Source organism: Schistocerca gregaria, chromosome 4 (genome assembly GCF_023897955.1).
Source record: "Schistocerca gregaria isolate iqSchGreg1 chromosome 4, iqSchGreg1.2, whole genome shotgun sequence".
NCBI lineage: Eukaryota > Metazoa > Arthropoda > Insecta > Orthoptera > Acrididae > Schistocerca > Schistocerca gregaria.
In genome coordinates, this window is record NC_064923.1 from 596,091,770 (window position 1) to 596,104,360 (window position 12,591).

Genomic DNA, 12,591 nt, shown 5'->3' on the forward strand with positions numbered 1-12,591 from the left:
TTTATTAAACAACAATGTAGATGATTAAATAGCTGGGAAGATAGATGCCAAATAGAGTCAACTAAAACAATGAATAAAGGTGAAATAAATACGGTGGAGCGCCAGGATCCGCAAGCCGGTACGTGAGACGCTCCTGCGGGTACAGCCGCGATAAACAAACCGCTATCTGCAGCATCTCGGCGCGCGGGTCGGAATAATGACGCCAAGGCCGTCGGCGGTGTTTGCGCTGCAGGCGGCTGGGACACCGCGACCGAAATAGACGACGCTCTGTCCGCCATTCTGGAGACGCCGCGACAGAAATAAGCGAGTTCCATTCAGCAGCGCACGAGCTTACCATCCCGGAGTCTCCATGATCCGCTCGCCTGCACCGAGGAAACGATTCGCGCATTCTTCCCATATTCCGCCGTTAGTGATATTATCGACGAGGTTCTCAGCTCTCTCGCTGCAAAGGACTACGGAAACAGTTTCCCGGAACTTGGAATATGGGTGAGCAGATCATGTGTGCAGAGTAGGGAATGAAACGAAATTTTATTCATGTGTTGTGGTCTTCAGTTGGAAGGCGGTTTGAGCTAGCTCTCCACACAAGTCTGTCTCTTTTCATAAGTACTGCACCCTATGTACTTACTATATTCAAGCCTTGGTCTCCCTCTATAATTTTTACGCCTGCCGCACTCCCTTTCATGTACTTCACAGCGCCTGTAGTCGCCGCAGTGCCTGCACTGTACCACTGCATCGTGCTTTTTGACAACAGAGACAGTGCAATACCGTATTATAGAATAGTCTGGCAATATAGACGATGTCTTGATTTTTTTTATTATACTGATTTTTTGTTTATTTAATATACACAAGTTCGTGATTTCTCATCCGTGCTCCCCAGCAGGAGACGCATGATTTCTTTCAAAATGTTCCCGTCATCATCTGTAACGAATCCATTTCGTCACCATACATCATATAAGTGACGGTAAAAAAAAATTGTTTTCGTACTTTGACAAAATTTCTGGGGATAAGTTTTCAAAAATATGCAATCGTTACTGAATATGTAAACTAACGATTATAATTACGCTATTTATAAGAAAACTAGTAGTGAATTACTCTTTTTTTCTATGCATACAGATGCTTCTGTAGTTTATGGTATACTTAGTATTCCATAAAACCCACTTCAACTGTAGAGATGCAAACAGTGAAGATCAGATTTGTGACTTTTACAAACAGATGAATGTGAAACGAATTATCTTACTACATAGAAAATAACTGCCGCTGTTAACGAACGTTATAGATTTGCTGTCACATCATTCTTTTTGTGACTGATAGGTAGTTCTTGCAGCTTTTAAATTAAGAAGCATCTAAAAATTGTTTTTGTATAGATAAAATACTTTTTCCATACTTACACGATTATCTGCATTTTTACAGCCCTATACCATATTTCCTGACTATTCCATATTGGCCTGCAAGTGCAACTATTTTTTAAAACATTTTTTCGGTGGTAAGCATTTTTAAATTTTTTAAAGAGAAGTACAAACACTCATCACCAGATAGTTGATGTTTATAATACAGTGCGTCTGAGAGCTAAAAACGAGTTCATTTTGGAGAAAAAACTGCGAAAGTAAATGATACTTCATAATACTCGGACGTCATCTACCATATTTAAAGCGTTTATATTTTCTTCTTACGTGAACAGCTTATCACACACGTTTCAGTTCCGTACGACAATACAATCCAACAAATACCTTCAGAAAAAATTCTTAACAGGTACATTTATATTCGATGTTAACATATATCTCTTTTCCAGATATGATTTTTGTGCTGTTGCCAGCCTGCAAACCTTCGGCTACGCCGACCGGGATGGCAAGCCGTTCTAGGCGCTACAGTCTGGAACCGCGCGACCGCTACGGTCGCAGGTTCGAATCCTGCCTCGGGCATGGATGTGTGTGATGTCCTTAGGTTAGCTAGGTTTAAGTAGTTCTAAGTAGTAAGGGACTGTTGACCTCAGAAGTTTAGTCCCATAGCCGTTTGAACCATTTGAACCTTCGGCTATAGTCAGTTACTTTGCTCCCCAAATAGAAAAGCCCATTTTCTGATCTAATTCTATAAGCTTCACAGTTCATTCATATGCACCGTTGCTCGTGTTGTTGCCACTGAAAGTATAATAAATCGGTGATATCCAACAAAAAAAACTGCGGATGGGTTAGGTAGGTGGGAGGGGGCAGGACCAGACATCCTACGGCAGCTTATCGCTAGAATAAAAAGTGGACAAGCGGACAATCCGACTGCCGTGTGGCGTCTTTGTGTGTCTTTTTCAAGAGATGATCAACATTATGTTTTCAACAGATACCTACCAAATCAACGCTTCCATCTCCACTTCGGTATTTGGTGGTCTCTTTCTTTATTACGTAACTGCTGACTGATTTTTCCACTTAGATGCTTCTTCACACTACACACATTTTTCCAATTACGAACATTTAGAAAAAACTGTCAATAAATCTGTGATATTCTCTTCTTAATAACAAATGTGACTATTTTTCTAGTATTCAACATTCAGCAACAGTATTCCTCTCTGGCCCTAGTAAACCGCATTCTGTATCTTTAAAAATTTTCGTTGTTAATTAAACACAGACTTCTAATAATTAAATTATGTGCAGCTGTAACTGTTTGTTACCTTATGCTTTAATGTTCTAAGTTATATGGTATTCCTTAGCCATAGTTTGTGCAAAAAGATCACTGACAGCTCAGCTCCAATTATAAGCTAATCACTTAAAATACTAAGTTCCTTAAGTGTAAATAGCCAGCGAATATGGGTAACTTCATTCATTTGACAGTCTAGCTTGTAACGAGTCACGAATTTACATTTCAAACATAGCGACATGTGTCAGTCTAGCAGCTATCCATTTGGTGTATGGGAAAGCTGAGCTACCTTTTTTCTTACGAAATTTTTGTAATGTAATGTGCCAATGTATAATTCAGCAAATATATATATATATATATATATATATATATATATATATATATATATATATAACTCGGTTAAACCTTCTTGGCTGACGCTGCCGTCATTGTCTTGAATCCGTTTCTATACTTTATTTCAATCAAGAGTATCACTCATCTATCTTCTCTCTAAGCTGTGTGACAGGATGTTAGGGTTCCTAGCATACAGAACACACAGAATGTCATTCTTAACGGAGAGAAATCTTCAAACGTAAGGGCGTAACACATGGGAGCATATAAATGGCTTATTGGACCACATAAGAAAATTGCAGCGAAATGCTGAACACCCGTAGAGGATCGAAGTTTAGTGTAGAGTGTGACAACTGAGCGTCAACATAAACAAATGTAAGTATTGCAAGTACATACACTGGAAGACCCTTTATTGTATTATTACACGATTGCAGAACGATCAATGGAAACAGCTACTTGCACAAAACATCTAGGCATATGGGTACCGAGAGTTGTGAAGTGGAACATCTACATAAAGGTAACCGTGGGTAAGACGGATGCCAGACAGATTCATTGGAAGAATCCTCCTGAAATGTAGTCCATGGACAGTGGAAGTAGCTTAACAAAGATTCGTTCGACTAATACTTGAATACTAATCGTCAATCTGAGAGTCGAACCAGATAGGGTTGATAGAGAAAATACAGAAACCTAGCGTTTCGTTAAAGGTTCAATTATTAGAGTGGTGCGTAAGTTCGTACCGTTTTTTTGTTTTGGAAGTTGGTATTCCGGTTGCTTTGCGTTTATTAATCGATTGTCATTTTGTCATTTGGACATAATGAGTCGGAGCTGCGGACACTAGGAAGTGAAGTGTCTAGTGGAGAAATCTGAACATTTCCCACATATTCTTCTGTTTGGCGTCATCATCCCACCATCGTGCGACATTTGCGTGCAATGGGGAAAGTACAAAAATCGGGTGTATGGGTATCGCACGCTCTAAGCCAAAATCACAAAAATCAGAGAGAGTAGCCATGTATAAATCTCTATTCGCTCGTCATCAGTGCCATCAATTGGTTCGCGAACGACACCGACCATTCATATTCTGTATCGTTACTGTAGACGAGAAATGGTGCCTTATTGTAACACAACGAAAAGAAAGGAATGGCTCAGCCCGAACAAAGCAGTTACACTCCGTACATCTGATGGTACAGCGATGGAGTGGTACACTACGAATTGCTTTCCCAAGATGTAACCATCTCTGCCGACATTTATTGTCAACAACTGAGACCTGTTGCAGACGCAATCCAAAAACAATGGCTAGGAAGACTGCGCGAAGAGATGGTACTCCATAACAACGCCCAACCGCATTGTGTTAGTCTGGCATTCCGCATCCCCCTTATTCATCTTATCTTGTGCCCTCAGGCCCCCGCTTGTGGTCTCGCGGTAGCGTTCTCGCTTCCCGAGCACAGGGTCCCGGGTTCGATTCCCGACGGCCTCAGGGATTTTCACCTGCCTCGAGATGACTGGGTATTGTTGTGTCGTCTTCATCGTCACCATTCATCCCCATTACGGTCGGAGGAAGGCAATGCCAAACTACCTCCACTAGGACCTTACCTAGAACGACGGTGCAGGTTTCCCGCATCGTTCCCCTACACTCTGTCAAGGAGTATGGGACTTCACCATCATTGTGCCCACAAATTTTCACCATTTACGATCTCTATAGTACAACTTCCAAGGCACTTCTCTTCCGGATGAAAACGTCTCGACGAGTTCTTCGTCTCAAAACCACGTGATTTCTACAGTCGCGGAATCGGAAACTTACCCCAGCGTTGAGAGAGAGCTGAAAGTTGTGAAGGAGAGTATGACTGAAGTCTCTCTTACGTGTATCTGTTGTGGTTAGCCGAGCAGTCTAAGGCGCTGCAGACAGGACTGTGCGGCTGGTCCCGGCGGAGGTTCGAGTCCCCCTTCGGGCATGGGTGTGTGTGTGTTAAGTAGTGTGTAAGATTTGCGACTGATGACTTTAGCACGTAAGTCCCGTAAGATTTCACACACATTTGAACACTTTTTTTGTTGTGCTTATTAAACTTATGGAAAAACGCTACGAATTTGTTCATCAACCCAATGGCAAGCGCGAAAGCTTCACAGAGATGGTCAGACAACTTCAGTGGCAGAGACGTTCTGCATCACGATATAGTCCAGTATTTAAGTTCCGAGAGCGTGCTTTCCTAGATAAGTCAAGCTGTATAATGATTCCAGAAGGAGATTTTCACTCTGCAGCGGAGTGTGCGCTGATATGAAACTTCATGGCAGATTAAAACTGTGTGCCGGACCGAGACTCGAACTCGGGACCTTTGCCTTTCGTGGGCAAGTGCTCCACCGACTGAGCTACCCAAGCACGACTGACGCCCTGTCTTCAGAGCTTTACTTCTGCCAGTATCCCGTCTCCTTCCTTCCAAACTTTACAGGAGAGCTTTTGTAAAGTTTGGAAGGTAGGAGGCGAGGTACTGGCAGAAGTAAAGCTGTGAGGACGGGGCGTGAGTCTTGCTTGGGTATCTCAGTCGGTAGAGCACTTGCCCGCGAAAGGCAAAGGTCCCGAGTTCGAGTCTCGGTCCGGCACACAGTTTTAATCTGCCAGGAAGTTTCAGTATAATGCTTCCTCCTATGTACATCTAGCGAAAACACCGTGACACAGGTACACAAAGTGCCCTACGCCACATGGCATTATATGGCTTGTGGTTCAAAGATGCTTATTGAGGAGAAGCTACAAGCCAAAGTTTCGGGCAGCTGTGTCAGGAGGAGCCGCGTGCGTGAGTGAGCGAAGGCCGCGACGGCGGGCACGGTGGAGTGGGGGATTGGCGCCGGCTTGAGTCACGGGCGGAGCAGGCCGCGGCGGCGGGACCGCAGGAATGCCGAGCGGACAACGGCCTGGGGCAGAGACAGAGGCGCACACGTGACCCGCAGCGCAGCACGCGGGACACGGCGTCGGCATCGGCGCCGCACCCCAACCGAACCGACTACTTCACTGACATTCGTACGCTGCAAGTGTTGGACAGGAGTCTAGTCTCTCAGCCGTACTTTTCAACTCTTCCGGCAGCTATTTGTTTTGTAAATAAAAGCGCCCTTTCTTCCTGCAGTGTACTTTAAATCCTTGGACTAGCAGGGCACAGCGGGTGAGCTTATATTTGTGGAAAGGGGCCCAAATAAGTTGCGGTCAGTTACACTCAACATACAAGTTTTTATTAGTTAAAACATACAATAGCATAAGCAAGATTTAAAAAATTCTCAAGGTTTTAACGAAAGAGCTCCTTTGGTTTGATTTAAATCGACTGAATGCCACATACGAATATCCAGGGTCTAAGGCCTAAGCGAAGAATTGAGGTGCAGGAGTTGTCCTCAAGTTTCGCTTCTAATTTTTTTTTTTTTACTTTAATAAAAATAGGCCGAAGGCAAGAACAGTGTTATGGTACGGCTTAAGACCAATACAACGATTTTCAGTGTTAATTCTAAATAGGCTGCAACTCGGCTGAAGGCCACATATAAACCAAACAATTTAACGGCTTAAAGACTAGGATGAAGGGCAAATATTTCATGCAAACTCGGCTGAAGGCCTCATACTAAGGAATAACAATATTATGACTTAAGGCAATACCAAGATGTTAAATTTTTAGTTTGAGAGAGATTAAAACTCGGCTGAGGGCCATATACTAAAGAATACCAGTCTTGTAACCTAAGGGCTAGACAAAAATTTTGAAATTTGTATTTAAGAAAGATTAAAACTCGGCTGAATGCCACACTATGTCAAATCAATTTTAAGGCTTAACGCCTAAAGAGAAAAAAGCTTACAATTTTAATAGGCTAAAACTCGGCTGAAGGCCACACAAACTACTTAAGATTACAAGGAAATCACTATGTAAAACAAAAGGTGCGGCGCTCTGAAGGTTCCAAGGGTCGGCCTGGGAAGTAACACTAAGGCACGTGTAAGTGAGGCAGGCAGCCAGACCGACAACCTCTTAATCGGAAGGCAACCCAACCGAAGGCCAGCCGACAAACCAACCAACGAGAAAAACGAACTCAAGACGTCAATAGCTCAACGTTCTGGATAATGGTGCCCAACCCACCTAAGTCCGAATAAACGCCCAAACTAAACGCCGTGCTGTCGAACTACACGCCGTGCTGGACAGCAACGACACGGCGAGGAAAATACACTGCCAAAAACCACGCCAACGCCCAGAGCACGTAACTGGAACGTTAACGGCGCAAGGCAGAAGATACCGCTGGTGCATCATTAATGAAGGAGTGAATTAAATTGAGTTCCAAGAAAACGGCTGCATTTCTAGCCAACTTCAATGCACACACGTTGTTGCTCGAGGAAATCTCACAGAAAGCAACAAATGATTCAGCTGCCTCTGAGGAAAAAAATGGTTCAAATGGCTCTGAGCACTATGGGACTTAACACCTGAGATCATCAGTCCCCTAGAACTTAGAACTACTTAAACCTAACTGACCTAAGGACATCACACACATCCGTGCCCGAGGCAGGATTCTAACCTGCGACCGTAGCGATCGCGCGGTTCCGGATTGAAGCGCCTAGAACCGCTCGGCCGCAGGGGCCAGCGCATGTCTTCGTTTGCCAGTAGTCGAGTACACTATCTTGGGCCATTTTGGATTAATCCGTTTAAACGATGTTCATCCACCACCGAAGGTCTTCCACAAAGTCTTCCTCAAAACGTAAACGCTATTTTCTTGCCGTCATCTGCCCAACGGTTCAAATGTTTCTGGTTGCCCCGCTCCTGTCACCAAGCTATTGAACTCAGAGGAATTTGTTCGAATCGTTGCGATTTCTCCACTTGGCACTCCATTTTCTAGCATCCACAGCTCCACTCACTATCTCCAGACGATAAAATGACAATACATAAACTAAATACAGGGTGTTTCAAAAATGACCGGTATATTTGAAACGGCAATACAAACTAAACGAGCAGCGATAGAAATACACCGTTTGTTGCAATATGCTTGGGACAACAGTACATTTTCAGGCAGACAAACTTTCGAAATTACAGTAGTTACAATTGTCAACAACAGATGGCGCTGCGGTCTGGGAAACTCTATAGTACGATATTTTCCACATATCCACCATGCGTAGCAATAATAAGGCGTAGTCTCTGAATGAAATTACCCGAAACCTTTGACAACGTGTCTGGCGGAATGGCTTCACATGCAGATGAGATGTTCTGCTTCAGCTGTTCAATTGTTTCTGGATTCTGGCGGTACACCTGGTCTTTCAAGTGTCCCCACAGAAAGAAGTCACAGGGGTTCATGTCTGGCGAATAGGGAGGCCAATCCACGCCGCCTCCTGTATGTTTCGGATAGCCCAAAGCAATCACACGATCATCGAAATATTCATTCAGGAAATTAAAGACGTCGGCCGTGCGATGTGGCCGGGTACCATCTTGCATAAACCACGAGGTGTTCGCAGTGTCGTCTAAGGCAGTTTGTGCCGCCACAAATTCACGAAGAATGTCCAGATAGCGTGATGCAGTAATCGTTTCGGATCTGAAAAATGGGCCAATGTTTCCTTTGGAAGAAATGGCGGCCCAGACCAGTACTTTTTGAGGATGCAGGGACGATGGGACTGCAACATGGGGCTTTTCGGTTCCCCATATGCGCCAGTTCTGTTTATTGACGAAGCCGTCCAGGTAAAAATAAGCTTCGTCAGTAAACCAAATGCTGCCCATATGCATATCGCCGTCATCAATCCTGTGCACTATATCGTTAGCGGATGTCTCTCGTGCAGCAATGGTAGCGGCGCTGAGGGGTTGCCGCGTTTGAATTTTGTATGGATAGAGGTGTAAACTCTGGCGCATGAGACGATACGTGGACGTTGTCAGCTGCAACACGGTGAACGGAAACCCGAGGCCGCTGTTGGATCACCTGCTGCACTAGCTGCGCGTTGCCCTCTGTGGTTGCCGTATGCGGTCGCCCTACCTTTCTAGCACGTTCATCCGTCACGTTCCCAGTCCATTGAAATTTTTCAAACAGATACTTTATTGTATCGCTTTTCGGTCCTTTGGTTACATTAAACCTCCGTTGAAAACTTCTTGTTGCAACAACACTGTGTTCTAGGCGGTGGAATTCCAACACCAGAAAAATCCTCTGTTCTAAGGAATAAACCATGTTGTCCACAGCACACATCCACGTTGTGAACAGTACACGCTTACAGCAGAAAGACGACGTACAGAATGGCGCACCCACAGACTGCGTTGTCTTCTATATCTTTCACATCACTTGCAGCGCGATCTGTGGTTGAAAATTCTAACTACTGTAATTTCGAAAGTTTGTCCGCCTGAAAATGTACTGTTGTCCCAAGGGTATTGCAACAAACGGTGTATTTCTATCGCTGCTCGTTTAGTTTTTATTGCCGTTTCAAATATACCGGTCATTTTTGAAACACCCTGTAGCAAGAGTTAAGTATAAATACAAAATGAAAATCGAAAAATAAGCCCATAGGAACCGAAATACCAACATGCGTAACAAAAACGCTACGAGCTAATGTACCAACCTAATATGTCCGTCTCCGACGGCTCGCTAGAGACCATTAGCACACTGCCACTTGTTTGGCTTACGGTGATTTGTAGGTAAAATAACAGAATTTTTGACATTTCACAAAAGAAGTCCTACAGTATCCTTCACTCTTTCCAAGCATAAATTGGTACTTAACTTACCTTTACGGTGTAAAGTCATTGACCTGATTATTTCGATGCTTCGTAAATATTTTAGATCTTATTCGTGCCTCGCTTATTGCTAAATAAATGCTTTGAGTGGTTTTAAGATAACTTGAAATTACACAGCTATCTTAATTCTATCTGAAGTACATTTACGAGGATCAGCTTGCGTATTAAATTACAAATATACAACTCTCTTAACACCAGATCAACGCCTTATATAGCCTCTATTTGGCCTAATGGAAGTCTACACGTGGAGGTTCATAGTCGAAATACTGATCATCCTGATTATTCCATTTCACATCCCTGCAAGTATTTCACATCCCCCCAAGTATTTGTGTGAGATGGCCGATTCCAACTGTGACTCACAGATATTATAGTCATAGGATACAACGTTTCTTCGTTCTGTGAAATGTAAAATTTTACATTTCTGGACATTTAAAGTAAATTGGCAATCTGTGCGCCACCTTGAAATCATATCAAGGTCTGACTGAACATTTATGCAGCTTCTTCCAGATACTTCATTACAGATAACTTCATTATCTGCAAAAAGCCTGACTTCACTATTAACATTGTCTGCAAGGTCATTAATATACAACACGTACAGCGAATGTCCCAACACACATCCCTGGCACACACCCGAAGTTACTTCTGCATCTGAAGATGACTCTCCATCCAAGATAACATGCTACATTCTTCCTAGCAAAAAGTCCGCAGTCCAACAAATTTCATTAGATACCCCACACGATCGTAATTTTGACAATAAGGGTAGGTGTTTTCCGGAAATCAAGAAATAGAGCACCTACCTCATCTCCTTGACACAAGGCTTTAAGTGTACAAAGAGAGAGAAGTGCGAAATGGGTTTCACATTATCGATGTTTTAGAAATCCATGTTGGTTGGCATTGAGGAGGTTATTCTGTTCAAGATACCTCATTATGTCTGGGCTTAAAATGTATTCTTTCTACAGCAAATTGATGTCAAGGATACTGGACGGTAGTTTTATTAATCACATCTACTACCCTTGTTGCAGATGGATCTGAGCTGTGCCTTTTTCCAAGAACTGGGACGGTTTTTTTGTTCGTGGATCTACGATAGGTTGCAGTTAGAACACGGGATAACTTAGCCGCAAATTCAGTATACAACCTGACATGGATTCCATCGAGCCCTGGAGCTTCGTTCAGTTTTAATGATTTCAGCTCTTCGTCAACACCACTGACAATATCTGTTTCACTCATCTTTTAATGGTACGAGGGTTAAATTTCGCAGAACTTCTGGTTTTTCCTTTGTATAGGAACATTTGAAAACAGAGAACCTTTTCAGCTTTTTCTTTGCTGCCTTCAGTTTCAGTTCCTCTCTCATTCACTAGGGGCTGAACTTTGATGCCACTAACAGCCTTTACATACGATCAGCATTTCCTTGGAGTCTGTAGAAGATCACTTGATAGCATTCTGCTACGGTTGTCATTGAAGGATCAGCATTGCTCTCTTGACAGCCAAACGCGTTTCGTTCAGTATATATATATCTCTCTCTATAGCCCTACCCTTTGTTTTGAAGTTATTATCTGTTTCTTTAGAAATTTCTGTAGAGTGACTGTATACCACGGTACCACGGTAGTTCGCTATGATTATTATTATTATTATTTCTTTTTTTTGCCTGAGACATAGTTGCTCTACATGCTCCCGCCCTGTGCGAAAATTTTGCAATTTCTCATTAGGATATGTCGCCACTGACTTTATATCTAGTTTACGGAACACATATCTTTCTGCTTGTTTTATTTGTCCTTTGTACTTTGGTAATCATTGTTGCTGTAATCGCGTCATGGTCACTGATACCAGTTTCGATGTGGGTAACTTCAAAGAGGTCAGGTCTATCTGTTGCCATTAGACCCAATATATTTCCATCGTGAGTGGGTTTCCTAATTATCTGTTCTAGTTAGTTTTAAGAGAAGGCATTTAGTAAAGATATCACGCCCACCACTAGCCTAAGTTCGTCGTACGTCTGAGCTGCCGACTATTAATAGACCTCCCTACCCTTTTGCGATTGCCTCCTCCTGAAGCGGGACAAAACAGGTTTCCCCAAAATAGCGAAGTAAATCCCCTTGTTTCAGTTTCAGTGAAGCTCTCTTTCTTCAGTCTTCAGTTCACCAAAATAGCGAAGAAAAACCGATGGTTTCAGTTTCAGTGAAGCTGTCTTTCTTTCTGTATTCAGTTTCAGTGAAGTTCAGTTTCTTCATCTTTGCAAGAATAATTCACGAATCGGTACAACCATCAATGTACCTGCTAGCCTGTAAGACTCGGAAAACATATAGGGACACAACGTGTCGACGTCCGTCCGCTCAGTTTTGGCCCGCTGTCTTCCGTCAAACGATCGCCTGTTTCGTATCTTGCTGGCCTCCTACAACAGTGAGGTACGTATCCAGATTCCCCTAGTCTCATGTTCCAATTTACTAATCAGTTAACTAGCTGTACTCCGGTAAAATGATGCTCTCTCTCCATTTGCTCCGGTCGGACTCCGACTTGATCGTCGCCTCCTACAGCAGTAGCGCACTGCCTAGAAGCTCCGTACTCGCTAGTTAGCCGGATCCGCTGAACAGTTCAACTGTGTTTAAATCCGTTTCCACCACCCGTCCACACACTGCGCCCACGTTAAGCCACACAACTACTTTCCAAGCGATCGGTCACCAGCTCCTAGCGCAGATGACGGTGATTATGGTTGGTTGCTTGGAGGAAAATGGGAGGGAGTAAGGGACCAAACAATGATGTCATCAGTACCTCAAATCAGGAGTGGTGCATCCCGAAGTAGAGACGTCCATCGAGAACGTTTTCTGACCTATTTGGGATGAAAACTCAATAGTAAATGCATAGTGAAGGGAATAGGGAAGTCAGCGAGTGGGAGAGTCCAAGGCTCTGCGTGTGACAAAAACGTTCCACCCACAGCTAT

General features: G+C 43.4%; 1 protein-coding gene across 1 annotated transcript in view; it reads right to left on the reverse strand.

Annotated features, from left to right (window-relative positions):
* LOC126266778 (hexosaminidase D-like) overlaps positions 1-12,591 on the reverse strand; it is a 903,571-nt gene that overhangs the window by 468,459 nt on the left and 422,521 nt on the right. The gene's annotated exons all lie outside the window — the stretch shown is intronic.